Genomic DNA, 14512 nt, shown 5'->3' with positions numbered 1-14512 from the left:
AGTTAAATAAATTAAATTGGCATATGATAAACCACTATTTTATGGTTTATCTTGTACTCAATTGAGTGGTTTTTATTAACTCTTTACCCACTTATTCATACTATTTGCATGGTTTTATATTTCCTTCCTAATTATGTGTTTTGATTGAAAATATGCTTCTTTGATCTTATATTTGCTTATTATTAATCCTCTCTTATTACCATTAGATGCCTTGATATGTGTGTTAAGTATTTTTAGATATTATAAGACAGGAATGGCTTGGAGGATGGAAAGGAAGCATGCAAAAGTGGAAGGAATACAAGAAGTTGGAGAAATTGCTAAGCTGTCCAGCCTGACCTCTTCGCACTCAAACGGCTATAACTTTAGCTACAGAGGTCCAAATGACGCGGTTTCAGTTGCGTTGGAAAGCTAACGTCCGGGGCTTCGATTTGATATATAATATACTATAGTTTCCCTGATGCTAGGCGACGCGACCGCGTGATCCATGCAACCGCATCGCAGTGACGGAAATCAGCGTGTTTGAATTATTCTCCAGCAATTTCTGGGCTGTTTCTAACCCAGTTTGCGGCCCAGAAAACACAGATTAGAGGATATAAAGTGGGGGAATACATCCATTCATAAAGAGGCTCTCATAATTCACTTTTCATGTTTTAGATGTAGTTTTAGAGAGAGAGGTTCTCTCCTCTCTCTCTCTTAGGATTAGGATTTAGGACTTCTCTTAGTTTTAGGAGTGACTCTCAATCCCGGGTTCTTTATTTTTATTTAATTTATGAACTCTTCTATATCACATATAATTTTCTTAATTAATGTTATTTGAGGTATTTCAATTCATGATTGCTTTCTTTTATTTACATGATTACTGCTCCCCATCTGAAGACATTTTTATTCCAGTAGATTTACTCTTTTCCTTTTGGTTTTAGTTAAGAAATCAGTAACTCAGGAGTTATCCAATTCAACAGCATAATTGTTAATTGTTATCTTGCCAATTGAGCTGAACTTCAATAATCCCAACTTTTTCTTAGGAAATAAATAGGATTCGAAGGTCAAACTAATTAGTCCATTGACTTTCCTTTACTTTAGTAAAGGTTAACTAAGTGGAATTAAGATTCAACTTTCATTATTGTTGATAAGGATAACTAAGTCTGGACTTCCAATTTCTCATACCTTGCCAAAAGTTTATTTTTCAGTTATTTATTTATTTTTATTGCTTTGAAAATATACCTGTGCCCATTGCTCAAACTCCAAATTTCCCCAATTTACAAACTCATAACCAATAATAAGAACATACTTCCCTGCAATTTCTTGAGAAGATGACCCGAGGTATAAATACTCGGTTATCAATTTTAAAGAGATTTGTTACTTGTGACAACCAAAACGTTTGTACGAAGGGATTTCTGTCGGTTTAGAGACTATATTTATAACGCGACTGTTTTTATGAACTTCTTTACTGGCAAAAATCACTAACGTCAAAATGGCGCCGTTGCCGGAAAATTACAAACGTGTGCCTTATTATTGGTTATTGTAAATATTTTTTTTTGCTTTTTGCTTGTTTATTTGCTTTTATTTTTTTTTATTTTTACTTTTTCATAAATTAAGAGGTTATTGGTTTTTATTTAGTTATTAAATTTTTTTTTTCAAAAATTTGTTCTTAGTGTTCATCTTAATCTTCAAGTTGTTCTTCGCGTTCATCTTGACCTTCAAGCTGTTCTTAGTTGATTTTTTTTTTGTTTTGATCTAAAAATTTGAAATTTGGTGTCATTTTATTGTTTTTCTTTTTTCTCATTAAATTCAAAAATATTTTTAATTAATTTTTTTTTGAAAAAAAATATTTTCAGATTTTTATTTTTAAAATTTTTATCTTATTCAAATTTCAAAATTTCAAATTTCAAATTTCAAACTTTAATTTTCAAATTCAAAATTTAAATAACCTTTTAATTCAAATTTATTTTTATTTTCATTTTTAATTTTTATTTTGCTACTATAAACTCTCACCCCTTTGGCTATGAGTCTGGTTACAATAATATTGCAAGAAGAAGAAACTATAATGAGAACAGGCATCAAGGTTGGAACAATCAAAGATGGGAGGAGCTACAAGTATTTGATCAACCCTCATGGCAACAACCACCTCCAATGGACTATCAACAACCGCCACCATATGCCTATAAACCTTTTCCTCAACATGACTTTGGACCGCCAAACTCACAAACCCCTTTCCGCCATTCACCTCCATATGACCCTAACCCTCAACCACCATACCAACCACCTTATGAGCCATATGAACCATATATAGAACCACCCCAATTCCAACCCAATTACTCACAAGAACCACCACTTCAATATTCATCATCTCCATATCCATCAATCCAAGAGCACTATGATCCTATTTATGAAAGCCGAGTGCATCAAGAGATAAAGGATTGTCTCAAGGAAACAGTGGATCGATGTCAGGCAACCATTCATCAATTGGGGCAAGCAATAATGAGTCAATTAGCTTCCCGACGTTCGGACACTCAAGGAACCCCATGGCTTCATGTGGACAATCCAATGAAGAACGTAGCATGAAGGAGATACTAGAAACTCCAGTGAACAGTACGGAGCATGACTTTGTACTAGAACAAGTGGAGGAAGCCGGAATCATTGAAGAAGAAGAAGTGGTTGAAGACTTAGGAGATGCAGAACCTCCATGGGAAAGTCCAGTTATAGAACCCCCTTCCAAGACGTTTGAAATTGATGCTGAGGAGGGTGTACAACCTCCTAGGCATATCACAGTTGAAGACTTGGAAGAGGTTGATCAAGAGGTGGAGATTCAAGAAGAAGAAGCACAACCTCCCATGCCCTTGGAAAGCAATGAAGAGGAGATTGAATTGGAAGAAAGCTACTAAGAGGAAGAGGTTGAAATTGAAGAAGCTTGCAAAGAGGTGGTAATTATCAGAGAAGAGCACAAGGGAGTGGAGCTTGCAATTTCATTAAAAATACCTCCCCCTAAGTTGCCATCATCGTTCACAACATTCAAGTGGGTAAAATTCATATCCCTTAGCTTTCTAATTCCACTTGAATATGGGCTACTGGAGACGGATGGTCAACTTAGAGCTCTTTGTAACATTAAGAGTAAGAGGAAGATGGCCAGTGGTAAGATTTATCCTGCAAGGTTCATCATGGTTGGAAGCTTTAAATTTAAACACAAAGGTTGGTGTAGAGCTCAACTGAATGGGTCTAGGAAGCTGTTTGGTAGCTGCAGTGAGAATTCAAATTACTTATCACCCAATTGAAAAAATACAGATCCCGACAAAGATGGGTGTAAAAGAAAGAATTGGGATCCTGGAATTCGCTCTGACACTTGTTACCCCGGGAGCCTAAGAATCTGTTTGAAGCTTCTTAAGGGCTTTACATGCTTAGTTTGGGACCCCGGAGGCTACTGGAAATACAAACATTGGTGGGGATTCCTGGATCAGTACAAGCACAAGCCACCATAGCAGGAATCTCATCAAATGTCCAACTTAAGGACTATAACTAAAAGTGCTAGGTGGGAGACAACCCACCATAGTATGATCGTTCTTTTTCAATTTTATTTCGTGTTGTTTATTTTTATTTTATTTTATTTTATTGAACCTGGAGTTTTACATCACATTCGTATTAACACTGCATTCTGTATTTTCTTTTCAGATAAAAAAAAGCCACGCGACGCGTCCGCGTCGCAAGGAGAGGGGAGAAAAATAAAAACGAACAGAGAGTCACGCTGGAGCGTGGCTGAAGGCGTGGCAGTGGTACAAATCGACCCACGCGACCGCGTCGCCGACGCGTCCGCGTCACATGAGAACTTTGGCCTCCCACGCGACCGCGTCACCCACGCGGCCGCGTGCCATGTAAATCGATGTCAAAAGGGTGCATGGCAGAGAGTTGAGCTGGAGTTGGGCTGGACTCGTGCTAGAAGCCCAAGCCCTCCCAAGCGAACGCGTGACCCACGCGTCCGCGTCATATTGGAAATAAGGCCAGTCACGCGATCGCATGCCCCACGCGACCGCGTCACCCTGGATTTTGGCAATACCAAGTTTCGAACAGAGAGTTGTGCGACCGCGAGGCTGCACTCGCGCCACTAGCACAAATCGAGTCACGCGATCGCGTGCCCCACGCGGCCGCGTCACCTGACCTTATCGCGCACCACGCGACCGCGTCACTCACGCGTCCGCGTCACAAGCGGCGCACAGAATATCCAGATCAGCCAATTTTCTTATCTTTTCTTCTCTAATCCTTATTTTTCTTATCTTTTCTTATTTCTTTCTTCTTCCTTTCTTATCTTCTTTCCCTTCTCATTCTTCTTATTTGTCTTTTTATTTTATTTTAATTTATTTGCATTCTTTCATTCATTGTATTATTTTCATTGGTGTTAGAAATTTATTTGGGTCATTATTTCTATATTTTACTTGTGGATTATTAGAGGAATTATTTGACAATTATATATATTTATTTTTAAAGGGTTGCTTGCATGTTCAATTTATTATTTTCATTAGATTATTTACCATGCATGCTATGTGTTTGTGAAAACGCCCGTATGGCATTATGCACTGCTTTTCAGTATCTTTTATCCTACTACTCTGAATGCCTGCTTTTCACAAAACCCTTTTTCATATCATATTCATTCAATATAATTGTCATTACAAACATGTTGCTAGTTTGAAAGACTTGGTAATCTAACTTGGACATTGAATGCTTGATCTATGCTACTCATGTCTTTGCCTGCATGCCAATAAACACCTTACATTCAATTGTTATCATATGCACTAGCTATTTTCCATTGATGACTTTTCACATGTACTCATGAGCGTGTGTTAACGTCATTCTTCCTTATTGTGCATTGATTACCTCATTTTCCCCTCTCTTCCTTGCTCTAACCCTTAGCTTTATAAGTCACTTTCTTTTTTCCTTTTCAGGATGGCCACCAAGAAAGGTAAAGAGAAAGCTACTCCCAAACTACCAGCAAGGAAAGGAACAAAAAGATCCCCAGCTGAGGAACCACAACCCCCGTCCACCTGCAAATCGCAGCATGCACCGAGGACGGTGCAATCTTTAAGTGTGGGGAGGTCGATACCGATCTCCATGGGTTAGTACCTTTCTGTTTTAACACCAATGTTTAAATTTTCTTTGTTAAATTAGTTACTGCAATTGCATATTTGATTGCATATTTATTTGATTTTGTGCATTTAGTTACTACTTGGTTAAAGTAATAAAATTCTTTTAAGACCCTCTCTTTGAAAATTTTCACTAATTTAAATTGAAAAATTTTTATGTTAAAACTTGTTTGAAGTTGTAATTGGAACATAGTTTAAAAAGCTAAGAACACACAACCTGTGAGATTTTGAGCTTATTTGCATGGTTACATTATTTAACCATAAATATTTTATTCTTGTGTGTTTTCTTCTTTATGATTGTAAACTATATTTTGTTCCAATCTATATGTCCAATATTTAGTATATTTACATGTTTTCATATGATTGAGGCCATTGTTTGATTTTAGCTCACTTATCCCAAAATTAGCCTACCTTTTATATCACCCTTGTTAGCCCCCTTGAGCTTTTAAATCCCCTCTATTTTATAACCACATTACTAGCCTTAAGCAGAAAAAAAAAAATAAGAATCCCAAGTTGAATCCTTGGTTAGCTTAAGATAGATATTGTGTAAAATTTAAGTGTGAGAAATTTTATGGGAACATGGGATCATATGAAAAAGTAGGGAATTAAATTGAATAAGTTATTTGAAAATTTGGGAAGCATGCTCATGTGAAATCAAAATAATTAAATTACCATGTGCATTGAAGAAAAATATATTAAATAATTAAATAAGAGGATACAAAAAAAAAAAGAAGAAGAAAAGAAAAATGAAAAAAAATATATTACCCCAAATGCAAAATAAAAAGAATCAATGCACATGGGACAAAATTCGAAAATAAGTTTGATACATGAGCATGTAATACAAAAGTGGGAAAATTTTGGGTAGCTAGGTAAAGTATTTTTAAATTATATAAAGTATGTATATGATAGGTGAGATCTTAGACTAATCAAGGATTCACTTTGTTAGCTCACTTAGCCTTATATATATATATACCCTCACCCTTACCTTAGCCCCATTACAACCTTGAAAAGACCTCATGATGTTTGCATTGGTACATTAAATTTTTGTTGATTGGTTAGATGAAGAACAAGGTTTAGAAAGCATGACTAGAGAAGAGTAGAGTGAATAACCCTATACACTTGAGAGATTAGAGTGATATACACTTCCAGTGATGGTTCAAACGCTTAAATTATATGTTCCCTGCTTTCATGAGCTGTCTTCTTACAAGTTCACTTGCTTTTTATTATCTGATTTGAATTAGTAGAAATTGGTTTGTATTTTGTCTTGGAGAACTTATTTACTCTTAACCAAGTAAGTAAAAGCATTTAGCATGTAGTTGCATTCATAGGTTGCATTTCATACCATTCCTCTTCATCTTTATAGCTTCTCTTGAGCTTAGCATGAGGACATGCTAGTGTTTAAGTGTGGGGAGGTTGATAAACCACTATTTTATGATTTATCTTGTACTCAATTGAGTAGTTTTTATTAACTCTTTACCCACTTATTCATACTATTTGCATGGTTTTATATTTCCTTCCTAATTATGTGTTTTGATTAAAAACATGCTTCTTTGATCTTATATTTGCTTATTATTAATCATCTCTTATTACCATTAAATGCCTTGATATGTGTGTTAAGTGTTTTCAGATATTATAAGGCAGGAATGGCTTGGAGGATGGAAAGGAAGCATGCAAAAGTGGAAGGAATACAAGAAGTTGGAGAAATTGCTAAGCTGTCCAGCCTGACCTCTTCGCACTCAAACCGCTATAACTTTAGTTATAGAGGTCCAAATGACACGGTTCCAGTTGCGTTGGAAAGCTAACGTCCGGGGCTTCGATTTGATATATAATATGCTATAGTTTCTCTAACGCTAGGTGACGCGACCGCGTGATCCATGCGGCTACGTCGCAGTGACGGAAATCAGCGTGTTTGAATTCTTCTCCAGCGATTTCTGGGCTGTTTCTGACCCAGTTTGCGGCCCAGAAAATACAGATTAGAGGCTATAAAGTGGGGAAATACATCCATTCATAAAGAGGCTCTCATAATTCACTTTTCATGTTTTAGATGTAGTTTTAGAGAGAGAGGTTCTCTCCCCTCTCTCTCTTAGGATTAGGATTTAGGACTTCTCTTAGTTTTAGGAGTGACTCTCAATCCCAGGTTCTTTATTTTTATTTAATTTATGAACTCTTCCATGTCACATATAATTTTCTTAATTAATATTATTTGAGGTATTTCAATTCATGATTGCTTTCTTTTATTTACATGATTACTGCTCCCCATCTGAAGACATTTTTATTCCAGTAGATTTACTCTTTTCCTTTTGGTTTTGGTTAAGAAATCAGTAACTCAGGAGTTATCCAATTCAATAGCATAATTGTTAATTGTTATCTTGCCAATTGAGCTGAACTTCAATAATCCCAACTTTTTCTTAGGAAATAAATAGGATTCGAAGGTCAAACTAATTAGTCCCTTGACTTTTCTTTACTTTAGTAAAGGTTAACTAAGTGGAATTAAGATTCAACTTTCATTATTGTTGATAAGGATAACTAAGTCTGGACTTCTAATTTCTCATACCTTCCCAAAAGTTTATTTTTCAGTTATTTATTTATTTTTATTGCTTTGAAAATATACCTGTGTCCATTGCCCAAACTCCAAATTTCCCCAATTTACAAACTCATAACCAATAATAAGAACATACTTCCCTGCAATTCTTTGAGAAGACGACCCGATGTTTAAATACTCGGTTATCAATTTTAAAGGGGTTTGTTACTTGTGACAACCAAAACATTTGTACGAAGGGATTTCTGTCGGTTTAGAGACTATATCTACAACGCGACTATATTTATGAACTTCTTTACTGGAAAAAATCACTAACGTCAGCATACCCGGTGGGACTTTGGGTTAAGCTAAAGAATCAAGCTATGTATGCGATTACATAGTGGCAAATCAATAATGTTTGATAGAGCCTCAACTTTGATTGCTACGTCGAATAATGATACTGAAAAAACTATGAGAGGTCCTGAGACAAAGATTTCTCCGTCGGCAGGTATTTTAGGTCGAAGGATCAACCCTGTTATCATAGAGAAAATCCCGTTGACTTTACCCACTATGTGGCTCCCATATGCGTTGCCTCCAAATTATTCTCCACCATTAGAAAATTCCAATATAGGATATTTAGGAGGCGCAATCACTACAAGAAACAACCCTTGTACAATCCTGCACCTCCTCTAGGTTATCCTCTAGTAGGCATACCATCTAATTATAACCCTAATATGGCAAATTACAATGATTATCAATATTTGATCAACAACCCCCCATATTTGGGTTGGTTTCTATATCACAATCTACCTCAATAATGCCAAATGTCTTTTCAACACAAGGCGTAGGCGCAACGAGGTTGCCAGTAGGTGCAACACGTACTTCGAATTTTCCAAAAATGTCGAGACAAATTCCTGTCAGAGCGTCATCTCCTAATATGGTCAAATCCTTGGCCGTGTTCAAACAGAAAATCGAGGATAGTCATCATAACTTAGTTAATATGCTTACTCAACAGATGACTACAGTGTTGAATCCAATGATAGAGAATAACAATGCTAGAATAGAGCAAGTCGCTCGACGAATTGATAATATTGCAGGAGCAATCAATCAACATTTTGTACCACCCATAGGTGGAATGAATGCCAATAATCCTCCCATAATACTAAATAGGGAAGACGACACTACAAGAAAAATATTGAGTACCGTCAGATTTAGCGTCACAGAGTAGCGACGGATTTACTGGCAGTAACCACGTCGAATTCGTAAGGTTTTTTAATTATCGACGGATTTATTTTTCAAAGATAAATTCGCCAGTAATTTTTGGAGGAAAAATAAATTAAATTGGCGATGCATTTTGTTGACCCACAATCGTTTACCGTTGGAATTTTTCGATGGTAAATTTGATAGAAAAGGTGGCTTAAACTCAAATCATGAACCCCTTTCCCCTCATTCGAACCCTCACCACCATGCCTTTCTCTCTCGTGTTCCAGCTGCCACCATCGAGACCACCGCCATCGCCACCCCCTCTCCATCGCCGTCAACCCCCACTGTCGACGTCTCCTTCTCCTCCTTCTTCCCCTCCATCTCAGCGCCATCGCAGTCCTTTCCTCCTTCACCATTCGTCCTTCTCAGCCTATAGCCTGCAGCTCCCTGTTCTGGCGGCTCACTGGTGCACGAAATTATGATCTCTGGTAATGGCTCCAAAAACTTGGTGCTCTAATCTCAATTCATAATTTATCACAACTTCGATACAACTAACCAGCAAGTGCACTGGGTCGTCCAAGTAATAAACCTTACGTGAGTAAGGGTCGATCCCACGGAGATTGTTGGTATGAAGCAAGCTATGGTCACCTTGTAAATCTCAGTCAGGCGAATATAAAATAATTATGGAGTTTTTGAAAATTAAATAATAAAAGAAGGATAGAAATACTTATGTAAATCATTGGTGAGAATTTCAGATAAGCGCATAGAGATGCTTTCGTTCCTCTGAACCTCTGCTTTCCTGCTGCCTTCATCCAATCAATCATACTCCTTTCCATGGCTGGCTTTTTGTAAGGACATCACCGTTGTCAATGGCTACTTTTAATCCTCTCTGGAAAATAGTCCAAATGCTCTGTCACAGCATGGCTAATCGTCTGGAGGCATCACCCTTGTCGATGGCTGCGTCCTATTCCTCTCTGTGAAAATGGTCCGATGCGCTGTCACTGCATGGCTAATCATCTGGAGGTTCTCGATCATACTGGAATAGGATTTACTATCCTTTTGCGTCTGTCACTACGCCCAGCACTCGCGAGTTTGAAGTTCGTCACGGTTATTCAATCCCAGAGTCCTACTCGGAATACCACAGACAAGGTTTAGACTTTCCGGACTCTCATGAATGCCGCCATCTATCTAGCTTATACCACGAAGATTCTGATTAAGAGATCTAAGAGATACTCATTCAATCTAAGGTAGAACGGAAGTGGTTGTCAGGCACGCGTTGATAGGGAATGATGATGATTGTCACGTTCATCACATTCAGGTTGAAGTGCAAATGAATATCTTAGAAGCAGAATAAGATGAATTGAATAGAAAAACAGTAGTACTTTGCATTAATCTTTGAGGAACAGCATGGCTCCACACCTTAATATATGGAGTGTAGAAACTCTACCGTTTGAAAATACATAAGTGAAAGGTCCAGGCATGGCCGAATGGCCAGCCCTCAAACGTAATCTAAGATAGCATACAACTGATCAAAGATATCTAATACAATAGTAAAAAGTCCTATTTATACTAAACTAGTTACTAGGGTTTACAGAAGTAAGTAATTGATGCATAAATCCACTTCCGGGGCCCACTTGGTGTGTGCTTGGGCTGAGCTTGAAGTCTACACGTGGAGAGGTCATTCTTGGAGTTGAACGCCAGCTTTTGTGCCAGTTTGGGCGTTGAACTCCACTTTGCAACTTGTTTCTGGCGCTGGACGCCAGAATTGGGTAGAGAGCTGGCATTGAACGCCAGTTTACATCGTCTAAACTTGGGCAAAGTATGGACTATTATATATTTCTGGAAAGCCCTGGATGTCTACTTTTTAACGCAATTGGAAGCGCGCCATTGCGAGTTCTGTAGCTCTAGAAAATCCATTTTGAGTGCAGGGAGGTCAGAATCCAACAGCATCAGCAGTCCTTCTTCAACCTCTGAATCTGATTTTTGCTCAAGTCCCTCAATTTCAGCCAAAAAATACCTGAAATTATAGAAAAACACACAAACTCATAGTAAAGTCTAGAAATGTGAATTTAACATAAAAACTAATGAAAACATCCCTAAAAGTAACTAGATTCTACTAAAAATATACTAAAAACAATGCCAAAAAGCGTATAAATTATCCGCTCATCACAACACCAAACTTAAATTGTTGCTTGTCCCCAAGCAACTGAAAATCAAATAGGATAAAAAGAAGAGAATATAATATAAATTCCAAACTATCAATGAAACATAGCTCCAATCAGATGAGCGGGACTTGTAGCTTTTTGCCTCCTGAATAGTTTTGGCATCTCACTTTATTCATTGAGGTTCAGAATGATTGGCATCTATAGGAACTCAGAGTTCAGATAGTGTTATTGACTCTCCTAGTTCAGTATGATGATTCTTGAACACAGCTATTTTATGAGTCTTGGCCGTGGCCCTAAGCACTTTGTTTTCCAGTATTACCACCGGATACATAAATGCCACAGACACATAATTGGGTGAACCTTTTCAGATTGTGACTCAGCTTTGCTATCTCTAATGAGATTTTAGCAGCTTGCACTCCAAAGATTCCCAGTTTCTCTATTACAGAGAGGGGCATGAGGTTTATTCCTGAACCAAGGTCACACAGAGCCTTAAAGATCATGGTGCCTATGGTACAAGGTATTAAGAAATTTCCAAGATCCTGTTTCTTCTGAGGCAATGTCAGTTGATCCAGATCACTTAGTTCATTGGTGAACAAGGGAGGTTCATCTTCCCAAGTTTCAATGCCAAATAATTTGGCATTCAGCTTCATGATTGCACCAAGGAACTTGGCAGCTTGCTCTTCAGTAACATCCTCATTCTCTTCAGAAGAGGAATACTCATCAGAGCTCATGAATGGCGTAAGGAGGTTCAATGGAATCTCTATGGTCTCTAGATGAGTCTCTGATTCCTTTGGTTCCTCAGAGGGAAGCTCCTTATTGATCACTGGACGTCCCAGGAGGTCTTCCTCCTTGAGATTCACGTCCTCTCCTTCCCTTACAGGTTCGGCCATGGTGATCAATTCAATGGCCTTGCACTCTCCTTTTGGATTCTCTTCTGTATTGCTTGGGAGAGTACTAGGAGGGATTTCAGTGATCCTTTTACTCAGCTGGCCCACTTGTGCTTCCAAATTTCTAATGGAAGACCTTGTTTCATTCATGAAACTTACAGTGGCCTTGGACAGATCAGAGACTAAGTTTGCTAAATTAGAGGTATTTTGTTCAGAGTTCTCTGTCTGTTGCTGAGTGGATGATGGAAAAGGTTTATTATTGTTAAACCTGTTTCTTCCACCATTATTAAAGCCTTGTTGAGGCTTTTGCTGATCCTTCCATGAGAGATTTGGATGATTTTTCCATGATGGATTATAGGTGTTTCCATAAGGTTCACCTAAGTAATTTACCTCTGCTATTGCAGGGTTCTCAGGATCATAAGCTTCTTCTTCAGAAGATGCCTCTTGAGTACTGTTGGATGCAGCTTGCATTCCATTCAGACTCTGAGAAATCATATTGACTTGCTGAGTCAATATTTTATTCTGAGCCAGTATGGCATTCAGAGTATCAATTTCAAGAACTCCCTTCTTCATAGGTGTCCCATTACTCACAGGATTCCTCTCAGAAGTGTACATGAACTGGTTATTAGCAACCATGTCAATGAGTTCTTGGGCTTCTGCAGGCGTTTTCTTTAGGTGAATGGATCCACCTGCAGAAGTATCCAATGACATCTTATATAACTCAGACAGACCATCATAGAATATATCCAGGATGGTCCATTCTGAAAGCATGTCAGAAGGACACTTTTTGGTCAGTCCTTTGTATCTCTCCCAAGCTTCATAGAGGGATTCACCTTCTTTCTGTTTGAAGGTTTGAACATCCACTCTAAGCTTGCTCAGCTTTTGAGGAGGAAAGAACTTGGCTAAGAAAGCCGTGACCAGCTTATCCCAAGAGTTCAGGCTGTCTTTGGGTTGAGAGTCCAACCACACTCTAGCTCTGTCTCTTACAGCAAAAGGGAAAAGCATGAGCCTGTAGACTTCAGGATCTACTCCATTAGTCTTAACAGTATCACAGATCTGCAAGAATTCAGTTAAGAACTGAAAAGGATCTTCAGATGGAAGTCCATGAAACTTGCAGTTCTGCTGCATCAGAGAAACTAGCTGAGGTTTCAGCTCAAAGTTGTTTGCTCCAATGGCAGGAATGGAGATGCTTCTTCCATGTAAATTGGAATTTGGTGCAGTAAAGTCACCAAGCATTCTCCTTGCATTATTGTTGTTGGGTTCGGCTGCCATCTCCTTTACTTGTTCGAAATTTTCAATAAGGTTGTCTCTGGATTGTTGTAATTTAGCTTCTCTTAGTTTTCTCTTCAGAGTCCTTTTAGGTTCTGGATCAGCTTCAACAAGAATGCCTTTTTCCTTGTTCCTGATCATAAGAAAGAGAAGAGAACAAGAAAAGAAGAGGAATCCTCTATGTCACAGTAAAGAGGTTCCTTATTGTTAGTAGAAGAAGAAAAGGAATAGGGGTGAAGAAGAATGAAGAATCCAAACACAAAGGTAAGGATAGGAGCAGTGATTTGAGATGAGGAGATGTTAGTAGATGAATAAATAAATGGAATAAGATGAGGGAGGGAGAATTTCGAAAATAATTTTAAAAAAAAAGGGTTAGTGATTTTCGAAAATAGTTTTTGAAAAAGGTTAGTGGTTTTCGAAAATTAAAATAAAAAATGAAAATAATTAGTTAATTAAAAAGAAATTTTGAAAAAGAGAGAAGATATTTTCGAAAATTAGAGAGAGAGAGAGAGTTAGTTAGGTAGTTTTGAAAAAGATAAGAAACAAACAAAAAGTTAGTTAGTTAGTTGAAACAAATTTGAAAATCAATTTTGAAAAGATAAGAAGATAAGAAGTTAGAAAAGATATTTTAAAATCAAATTTTGAAAAAGATAAGAAGATATTTTTGAAAAGATATGATTGAAATTAGTTTTGAAAAAGATTTGATTTTTTTAAAATCACAATTAATGACTTGATTCATAAGAAATCACAAGATATGATTCTAGAACTTAAAGTTTGAATCTTTCTTAACAAGTAAGTAACAAACTTGAAATTTTTGAATCAAAATATTAATTGATGATGTTATTTTCGAAAATTATGTGATAAAGATAAGAAAAAGATTTTTGAAAAATATTTTTAGAATTTTCGAAAATAACTAAGAAAAATGAAAAAGATTTGATTTTTGAAAAATATTTTGAAAAGGATAAGATTTTTAAATTGAAAATTTGATTTGACTCGTAAAAACAATTGGATTTTTAAAATTTTTTGAAAAAGTCAACTCAAATTTTCGAATTTGATGAGAGAAAAGAGGGAAAGATATTTTTTTTATTTTTTTGAATTTTTAATGATGAGAGAGAAAAATTAAAACATCATTTTCATGTTTTTCTCTTTTATTTTTGAATCAAAACAAGGAATGCATGCAAGAACACTATGAATGTCAAGATGAACACCAAGAACACTTTGAATGTCAAGATGAACACCAAGGACTTATTTTTGAAAACTTTATATGCAAAGAAAACATGCAAGACACCAAACTTAGAAATCTTTCATGTTTAGACACTATGAATGCAAAAATGCACATGTAAA

At 36.9% G+C, this 14512-nt stretch overlaps 1 non-coding gene across 1 annotated transcript; it reads left to right on the top strand.

Annotated features, from left to right (window-relative positions):
* Positions 1-12664: 12664 nt before the first annotated feature.
* Positions 12665-12772, top strand: LOC148550880 (small nucleolar RNA R71). Its single transcript, XR_015892598.1, has one exon. It is a non-coding gene; the product is annotated as a small nucleolar RNA R71 (small nucleolar RNA).
* Positions 12773-14512: the final 1740 nt, after the last annotated feature.

The sequence above is a fragment of the Arachis ipaensis genome, chromosome B7 (assembly GCF_059453495.1).
Source record: "Arachis ipaensis isolate K30076 ecotype BB chromosome B7, ASM5945349v1, whole genome shotgun sequence".
NCBI classification, from domain to species: domain Eukaryota; kingdom Viridiplantae; phylum Streptophyta; class Magnoliopsida; order Fabales; family Fabaceae; genus Arachis; species Arachis ipaensis.
Note: the sequence above shows the minus strand (reverse complement) of the source record. Positions and strands in the feature narration are given on the sequence as shown.